This window comes from Dermacentor albipictus, chromosome 2 (genome assembly GCF_038994185.2).
Source record: "Dermacentor albipictus isolate Rhodes 1998 colony chromosome 2, USDA_Dalb.pri_finalv2, whole genome shotgun sequence".
NCBI lineage: Eukaryota > Metazoa > Arthropoda > Arachnida > Ixodida > Ixodidae > Dermacentor > Dermacentor albipictus.
This window is the reverse complement of record NC_091822.1, coordinates 169,214,691-169,224,149: the sequence shown is the minus strand read 5'-3', so window position 1 is coordinate 169,224,149 and position 9,459 is coordinate 169,214,691. Positions and strand designations below refer to the sequence as shown.

The window sequence follows — 9,459 nt, the reverse complement described above, 5'->3', positions numbered from 1 at the left end:
TGCGTTGCAGGGAGAATGGCGAGGCGCTCATTTGTGTGACTGCGTTACCTTGGAATAAACGATACATTGCACATGCGCAATTGGCGTTACATTTGCATGAATTTAAATCCATCGCGCCGTTTTGTCTAAACATTCTGGTGGTTAGCACTACGTTTGCGAAACATGTGAGCGAACATCTGCTCAAACAATATCTCTAATTAATACCGATTTCCACACAAGTGTAGCAACCGGAGAATTTTATCTCCGTCTTTCTAGCCTTCGCAATCATGGGCCATGCTGTGAATGCACGACAGTTGGCTACCGCCGCCGGGGACAGCAGCAGGACATATTTTATTCCTGTCGAGGTTCTTCAAGTGCACTCATGAGGACACGCTGCTTCGTCTATCCACGACAGAGGTACAGTCAACCACAAAAGTATACGGGACGTAGGATCTGCCAAGAAGCGTAATTCTCGCGAAGCGTGGTCACACAGCCTCGAATTAAGTGCTCCAGCATGTAGTAGCATTCGCCACCTACAGAGTTATTCATTAAATACGAGCTGTCATGCCTTAACAGTGTAGACATTGACATTTGATGGGGAAACCGCACACAGCAAACTTTTGCTATAGACTGTACATGCGCTTCTTCTTTTCGGACCAACAACTACAGCTACGCCTTATCGGTGTAAACAGTGGTTAGATAAGCTAGCACAGAACCTTCCCTGCAAAGCTTGTAGAGCACACTGAAAAAAATAATGAACATTCCAAGGACCAGTTTCCGACAGAAGTAGTGGGTATCCCTTTTTTAAATCGCTCCAGCAAAATTGCTCGTGATCTAAAGAAAGTACAAAGTGACTATGTAGCTGTTAATGCTAGGGTCCTCAAACAAGCTTTGAATCAACGATTGCTGCTACTCCTAATAATGGTTATACAATTCCGGAGCATTTGACAGTGACGGATACAAAACGTCTGTGTTCGTTTGCAGCTCTGCAAAGAAAGTTTGTCAGCTAAAGAGGCGCTGCCAAGCGAAACAGCCAAGAAAGAGTGCGTGCAACCCCCGATGTTGCGAAGATGTCAACATGGCTGCGATGACGAACACCGATGCGTCCAATGAGACTTTACATTCGTCGCGGTCGCCTCGCATTCAAAGCTCTTGCATACGCTATAACGTAGTGGCTGCGAAATGCACAGGCGTAAAATGCTGCGACGAGCTTTTTTGGGTTATGTGTGTGCGCTAACTTTCTGGTTTAGCGTGACCGGCTTTGAATGGCTAGAGTAACTGCATGGCGGCAGTGAGACACCCTGCATGATTTCGGTTAGGCTTTGTTGCTTGTTCTTCGTGGCCATAGCAAGACATTAATGGCGGAATCCGTTTTCGCTTAGTCTCATGTCTCTTTGAGGCCAAAGTTTTGGTATGCCGTTATTATCAAGGTCAGCTTCATATTCTGACGCCGCTCAGCCTAACAAAAGACGCGTCGCCGCTCCTATCGAAAGTGCTTTGACTTTTGTATACCAGATGGCGCCACAGGATTTGGCATTTCTGATCCATTCGTCATGCGGAACGCTCTACGTTTTTCTTAAGTTCGCCTCAGAAGCGTCGCGCTAAAACCGTCTCGTTTTCGTTTACGCTTTCCACATATACGTCCTGATTCCGGTCGCGAGGCAGAAGTTCGGTTTTATGAATCTTCCGGCTTCCCTTCTCGCTTTCTTTATCTGTACTTGCGTGCGCTCTTCAATGGGCGTCTTTTAGAACCCCGTGTTTCAGTTTACGGATGTTTACGCAGTGATCACGTGTGGCCGCTTGTTCACAAAGGTACTCACCCGCATGTACGCACACTATAAGCACGCGCACAGAGATGTAGCTAAAATTGGTACTAGTTGGCTGTACTACATCCGCGCCATTTTCTCGCATCCTTTTTCCTCAGCAGCACATTTCGATCGGAACTTGCTCCCTTTCCGGGTAAAAATTGCACAGACGGACGGATGAAGAAAAGTTCAAAATTAATGCAGATAAAATGGAAGGTCATTGTGGATCACTGACCATGCGATGGCAATGAGTCGTGGCTACCGTGATTACGACGGCCACTCATTCCGCGCAAAAAAAAAAAAAGACAGAGGACGTGCGTCCGCGACAGGACTCGAACCTGCAATCTTCTGATCCGAAGTCAGACGCCTTATCCATTAGGCCACGAGGACCGCCGCTGGTACGCTCCGAACACGCAGACGCCCCTAGGCATATCGCCCTCTCTTTTATGCGAAGCATATTACTAGAGCTCAACCCAGCTCAGGCGCGGCGGAGTCGCCTTCAATACCACGTGACACCGTGACGTCACGACAGAGGAGAAACGGGGCTCCAACTCGCGCCGTCGCTCGCGGCGTCGCCTTCAAGGCTGACCACGTGACGCCGTGACGTCACCACAGAGGAGAAACGGAGCTCCAACTCGCGCCGTCGCTCGCGGCGTCGCGGCGGTATATAAGCAGCTGCGCTTGCCTCTGCTAGACACTCACGAGGTGCGATGCCTCCTGGAGACAGAGCTGCTCGTTGGAATGAGAAGCGAAGGTTGCGGCGTGCTACAGAGACTGTTTCTAGGTGGCTTTGCTACGGCGCAGCGACTACGCGCCCCGCATCGGACGCGCTGAGCGTCGAGCAACGCAGCGTTCGGCACGACAAAGAAATGTGCGCCTGAGCAAGCGCCGCACGCCTTAGCCGACGCCGACGACACCGGCTTTTCTGCGACACGAGCTCCTTAAGGCTGTCGCGTTAAAATAAAGGCTAGTATGCTTCGCATCCTGGGCTTATCCTTAGCTAAGCCACAGCCAGTTTTTTCTTTCTTCTTTTAATGCAAGAATAGAGAGCTTTAGATTAGGGGACGGAAACGGTGGCTTGCGTACGCAAGAACTACAGGTGACGGTATGCGTGCACCTCGACGAAGAGGTCTGCGCATGCGCAGTAGCATAGCCCCTAGTTCTTACGTGCGCAAGCCGCTTGCGTCCCGTAATCTTATTAGTTTATGGTAAGCGTAAGTTTCTGGTAAGTTTATGGGAAGCAAGCGGCTTGAGTACGCAAGAACTAGGGGCTACGGTACTGCGCATACGCAGACAGCTACGTCCACTTTCCTCCTTGGCTTGTTCGGGCAGCCGAAAACATCGCTGCCCCTAAGCGGTCACGTTATGCACGTGACTCTCGCGGTGTACGAGAACTTACGAGTAGCTAGCGGGTAGATGATCTTAAAGATATTTCGCCAAGTGTCGACAGACGTGGTTTTTATATATATTAGAGAGGTTTAGCGTGTCCGGTATTCGGGTAAGCGCAGGCAGTTGGGGCGGGGGAGTATATAAACGGGTGTGGCTTGCATGGTGCATCCACCTGGTGGTGCAAAGCTCAAACGGACAAAAACAGCTAATGCTGTAACCAAGTCTTTTCTACATCGCTGCTGGTGTAAATTTTCAGCACTGGCGTAATCGTGTTGCTGCCACAAATTTACACCCGAAGCAAAGTTAAGTACACTTGGTTACTGCAATATTAGCTGTTTTTATCTGTTTGAGCTTTGCGCCACCAGGTGGCTGCACCATGCAGGCAGCTAGCTCCCTTTTACGGCTCCGCCCCAACGCCCCTGCGTTTACCCGAATACCGGACAAGCTAAACCTCTCTATTGGCTGATTTTAACAAGAATAGTTTTATGTGCTTTACTTCATATGCTTGATTGCGTATTAAAAAAAATACGCAGCAAAGATAATACGCTGATGGCGCTGCGAGCGCATGCGACCTCACTGCGGCTTGCGTTTGGGACCGCTAACATATTGGCCTCGAGCTCCACCACTGGAAAAGCTGGCGCCACCGTGGGCGTGACGTGCTATGAGGGATCACGTGGACACTGCCGCCGCGTCGGCTGCTTTGGGAGCGCCGAAGCGAGCTGAAAACGAGAGTTTAAATTCCCCCGTGCGCTGCGGTCCTCATTTAGTGGCCGGATTTTCCCGCTTCGAGTGTCTCCTTTACAACGCTTGAAAGAGCTACAAAAGGTAGTGGCTGCTTTTGAAGGCGCGCAACATGGTAGGCTACTGCTCGGTGCCGCAGTGCCGGACTTACGCAACGGAGCCCGGTGTCAGTCTTATTCATACGTAGCCGCAGGACAAGAAGCTGCGCGAAGCTTCCCTCGCAAAATATAAAACCCGCAAACAGGCATCGGCTACAACTCGGGTATGCAGCAAGCACAGACACGAGGAAGATTTCTGCTACGGCGCCGGGTCTGCGATGTTCGGAAAACGCGCACTGATAAGCTCGCCTGAGGCCGCTGCCTGACTAATGTCATGACGGTTTGGTCTATGAACTTGTCGATGCTATAGATACTGGCAAGTTCACTGGAGTGGAAAGGGAGCGGTAAGAAGCACATTAAAGAAAAAGCATGGCATATGATCATGTTTGTGTTATGAATTAATGCACTGGATTACAAAAAAAAGCACTCGAAGGGGCAATGGTCCCTTACTGGCGAAGGAGGGAGTGAGCGCACATCAGCGACATGAACGTAGCCGGTAAGACATCGCGGTGCATAGGCTCTGTTGAACCTACTCGACGATGCCCCGCGACGCCACGTGCAAACGTACGTACTACTGTGGAGCAGTTCATACGCGTCTAGGAGCGTAAACTGCTGCGCCAGCCGACCTAGCTCCCTAGCGCTCCCGTTTGGCCTGCCCCTGCCAGTGCCCTGGACATCAGCATCCGAATGAAGTACACAATTCAAGTCGCCCAAGAGAATTACCGGACGCGAATCTATGAAATATAGATCCAATGATTTGAAAAAGGTATTAGAATTTGCAGACTGCGCCGGACCATGGATACACAGTAATCAAATGCGTACAAAGTGAAATGTGCAGTCGAACGCCAACACGCGTCCGAGCGCGTCGAAGGTTACATGATGGTCGCGCAACAGGTTACGGTTAAGAACAAGCACTCCAACACCACTCGAACGCGTCGTGGCGTAAGAAAAGAAGCAGTCAATACTGAAAGCGCGCTTGAACATCAGGACACCGCTTATACACCTCAAAGAAATTTGTTTCTTGTAGCCAGAGGAGATGACAAGGCGACAAGGCGACGAACGGGCAAAGGCGACCACCTCTGCCTGCTTTTGGACGCTACGGATATCACGCACATTAAAAGTGATCACTCTGAGGTGAAGATCCACGTTGCTAGATAGTGGTTAGCGTACCTTGGACGGTCAGAGGCGAGTTCAGTAGCGCCGAAGTCGGCGCAGAAAGTCTCACTTCTCACGACCCGGCAGAAGCGCGAGGCTTCCGGGGTCGAGAGGAAGCCCTCAATGGGCTCCTGTCATGGGACGGAATGTCCGAGTCGCTGGTCCAGCCGTAGTGCCTTTTCGTGCCAGCGGTAGTGAGGGAGGGTGGTAAAAAATATGTCCGGGCTGCTACCGCCCGGACATGTCATCGTCACGACGACGTCCGCCAGCCGTACCACACCCAGCCGCAAAATGCAGATTGTGCTAAGTACCTTCTTACTCGTAAGGGTAAATCATACCCTTGAACGTACTGAATATTTCGCCTTACATCTCCAAGAATTGAGAGTCACACAGGGTCTGATATGCCATGAAAGGTGTAATCATGGCCTAAAATACGAATAGAATAGCTCTTTCGAATATTGAAAAGGGAACTTAGGCGTGTCTGTGGGGAACGAATGAACAAATAGCGACATTTTGAGATATTTTGCGCAGTAGCTGAAGTAATACGCTTAGCCGTCTGTTTATTTCAGTAAGACACGACACGAACATTGAGTCACCATCACGGCACAACTACACGGGGACGATAACATATAAAGAACGAAGCGTTGCACACACGGCGCGTTTTCAAAGCAGTGTCCAAATCCGCACCAGCTAACATGCAACCACATAGACGCAAGGGCAGACGCAGTTACACATAATGTAATTGTCATATGTATAAAATTATGTTCAACATTTCTGCATTCACGTTGCGTACAGTCAAATTCAACGAAATACATAAACCGTCGGCTTTGGAGCCAATTCTTAACAGCAACACTGCTTGGAAGCCATAACAACGAGCTCCTTCACTTGCTCTAAGTCATATTCTCAATTCCGGTCAACGTTTTCATTAGCACTTGTGAGAATTGTTAAGTTTAAGTAGTATTACTAACAAGTATAAAATCAAGCATGTTTCTTTTTATTTAATCATGACTGCTTTCTTGTTGTAGACAACATATGTAAAATAATAGGATAATATTGTGAACAGTGTTTCGTTTGCGAAAAGCTTAGACACCCCCTTGCACCCGGCCCCGATTTCTTTTCCGTACTGGTTCTCATTCCAAACTGGTGGCGTGCTCGATGCCAGAAAATCATCGCTCTTGCCAGCTTTAGGACACTCTGTTAGCCGTACCGTGGCAATGCTTGAAGTTGTCGCTGCAGTGGCTCCCATCTTAAAGCCCCTTAATATAGAAAGTAGCGAAACTCTCCTCCACTCCGGCGCTTTCCTCCTCGATATCCTCTCCCGGCCGTCTGCACGCTCTGCGCACGGCACGCTGAGAAGGCCACCGGGGGGCCGCCGGCCATATGCCGTGGCTCGCACGCGCGAGCGCGCCGAAATTGACGTTCTTTGTTACGTACTACTATAAAACAAAAACGCGGGAAAGTGGTCGGACATGCCTCGACCCTACCATGAGCCTCCGTAATTATCTTCTCGTTTGCGCAACGAAAGCGTTAAGTGTGAACGCTTACGGCATGAACGATAACTGCGCACTATTATAGCCCACACAGGATTTGCCATTTTAATACCGGTCGTATTAATAGTGCACAGTTTTAGTGGCAGAATGTGTGCGTTATGTATGTGTACATTCCTCAATATGTCTTTTTCAGCCCACTGACGATATGCTAAATGCAGATTTCATCTAGTGCAGGATTATCGCACAAATGCTACTGTTTATGAAGCTGCTCCCGAATGGTTTTAGAGGCAGGATAGTTTCTTAGTTCCTCGGAGAAATTTCCATGCAGCGGCGTTATTACTTCTTGAATACAAAAATTGACTTTTGCTTAGGCCTTCATAGTCATTTTCAATTTTGGTGAATCAATTCTGCTTCGCCATTTTAAATTTTGCAGTTATTCTTTGTCGTGCCTTGTTCTGCCTAGTCAATTTCCGTATTAATGAGTTTTTCATAGCCATGTAAACTTGCTTGAATCAATCTCTATTTTGATAGTTCGTTCTTAGTCATTCCTAATTTTGCTGAGTCATTCTTAATTATTTGTATTTTCCTTGCGTCATTTCTCATTTTGCTTAGTCATTCTCAGTTCTGCGTAGTCGTTTTTAATTTTATTGAGTCATTGTTATTCATTCCTATATTTGCATGGCCATTCTCAGTTTTCCCGTGTCACTATAAGTATAGGTGAATTAGTCTTGTTCATTCTCTATATTCGGAGGTCGTCTTTCATTATTCTCAATTTCGCTGACTCGTTCACGGTCGTTATTTAGGTCATTCATAATTACTCAGTCATTATAGCTTAGCCATTGTTTATTCTCACTGTTATTTATTCATTCCTACTCACACTCGGATTAGCTATCATTGTTGGTCACATAATTCCGCAGTCAGTATAGGTATAGCCATTATTTTATATTATATTATTACACTACTAGCATTACACCTGAATTCTTACTACTACTTTTATCTTCTTCCATTACCATTACCATTTTTAAATAAAAACATGACGTATAACACGACGGCCAAATTAATAAACAATTTAGGCAAGATTGACTGCGTTCTCATTAACTCGCAATAAGATTCAAACAGACATAGTCCTTTAAGTACAAAAAAATACACAGCTCACAGAGCACAGTATGCTTCGTCGGAACGAAGTCCTTATGGGCGATGCTATGAATGCACTTCTTCCTACGCGCCATGTCATTTTTTCTTCGGGGGATTGTGAACAGTGTAAAGCCATTTTCAACCCGGCTGGTGCACTGAAACGCGCAGCACCCGAGCATAAAAAAGACATAAAAAGCAGACCTTCAAAAGTAGCAGAGCTTACCCCTCGTACCCCGACGGAGCTTGACTCGCAACAGAGGGAGGCAGCCTGTTAATGGCGCCCATGTAAAATAAAAACAGAAGCAAAGCGTCATTTCGCGCACGTTTCCTGGTCTACGGCCCCAGGGGCCAATCATTGCTCAGAAAAGGGCCGATTCGAGAGGCGGGAAGAGCAGGGCGCGCGAGGGTCTTCGGCGCGGCGGCAGAATTCACAGAATCTCGGTACTTTCAAATTATCAAGGGACTTCATCCTCTCTCACGTTGGCTTCCAGGGCAACGAGGAGGCTGACGGTTATGCAAAGGCAGTACACCACACCACTGCACCCGTCAACACCGCTGTAACGTCCTTCGACTATATATGCAAGGAATAGAGTTACTGTACTGAACAGAGTTACTGGCTACCATGGCTACGACGGCCACTCATTACGCGCAAAGAAAAAGAAAATGCTAAAGGACGCACGCGTCCGCGACAGGACTCGAACCTGCAATCTTCTGATCCGAAGTCAGACGCCTTATCCATTAGGCCACGCGGACATCCGCTACTACGCCACGAACACGCGGAGGCCGCTCGGCATTTCGCCCTCTCCGTTTCTTTTTTTTTCTTGCTTTTTTAATGGCAAGGATAGACAGTATTAGATTAGGGTACGGAAACGGCTTGCGTACGCAAGAACTAGGGACGCCGGTGTTGCGTATGCGTGTTGACCCAGACGTTAGGGGTCTGCGCATGCGCAGTACCGTAGCCCCTAGTCCTTGCGTACGCAAGCCGTTTCCGTCCGCAAATCTAAAACACTCTGATGTCTACAAAGGTGTCTGATGATCGAGGAGACGAACGTAAAAGGGCACTCCAATATAGTCTTCATATGTTTCATCCAATATCTGTCACCATGGCCTCCAAGATTGTGATCGTTCGATTTCGGAGCTCATGCTTACACAGGAATCAACTCGTCGTCGCTGTCGTCGGGCCAGCCACTGGGTTTTTGAGGAGCCCTGTACAAACCTTTCCCAAGATAACTTAAATTTACATTCGCCACGACAGTGTATAGCTACCACTGAAATCTTTACGACCAAGTTGCCCCAGTTAATTTTTTTTTTTCGAAAAGCCCTCACTATGGCTGAACAATAAGCTGTCTTACGCGTCCTTCTTGTTCCTACATTTTACCCTACGTTCTGCTTCTCCTTCAAATGCTTAATTGCATTTATTTATTTATTTATTTATTTATTTATTTATTTATTTATTTATTTATTTATTTATTTATTTATTTATTTATTTATACATACTGCACCCTCAAAGAGGATATTGCAGGAGTGGGCGATGAACAACAAAGTTACGGACATTTATAAACAAGCTTGCGTCAATTGTTTTATTGGTAATTGTTGACGGAAAAAGCTGTATTTAAAGTAATTAGTGCGGGCAAAAAAGGTTGAGATATTTAGAACATAGCGACTCCT

The 9,459-nt window shown here is 47.5% G+C and overlaps 2 non-coding genes across 2 annotated transcripts; both read right to left on the bottom strand.

Annotated features, from left to right (window-relative positions):
- Nucleotides 1–2,101: 2,101 nt before the first annotated feature.
- On the bottom strand, nt 2,102–2,174 carry TRNAR-UCG (transfer RNA arginine (anticodon UCG)). The gene has a single exon. It is a non-coding gene; the product is annotated as a tRNA-Arg (tRNA).
- A 6,297-nt stretch (nt 2,175–8,471) lies between these two features.
- On the bottom strand, nt 8,472–8,544 carry TRNAR-UCG (transfer RNA arginine (anticodon UCG)). Its single transcript has one exon. It is a non-coding gene; the product is annotated as a tRNA-Arg (tRNA).
- Nucleotides 8,545–9,459: the final 915 nt, after the last annotated feature.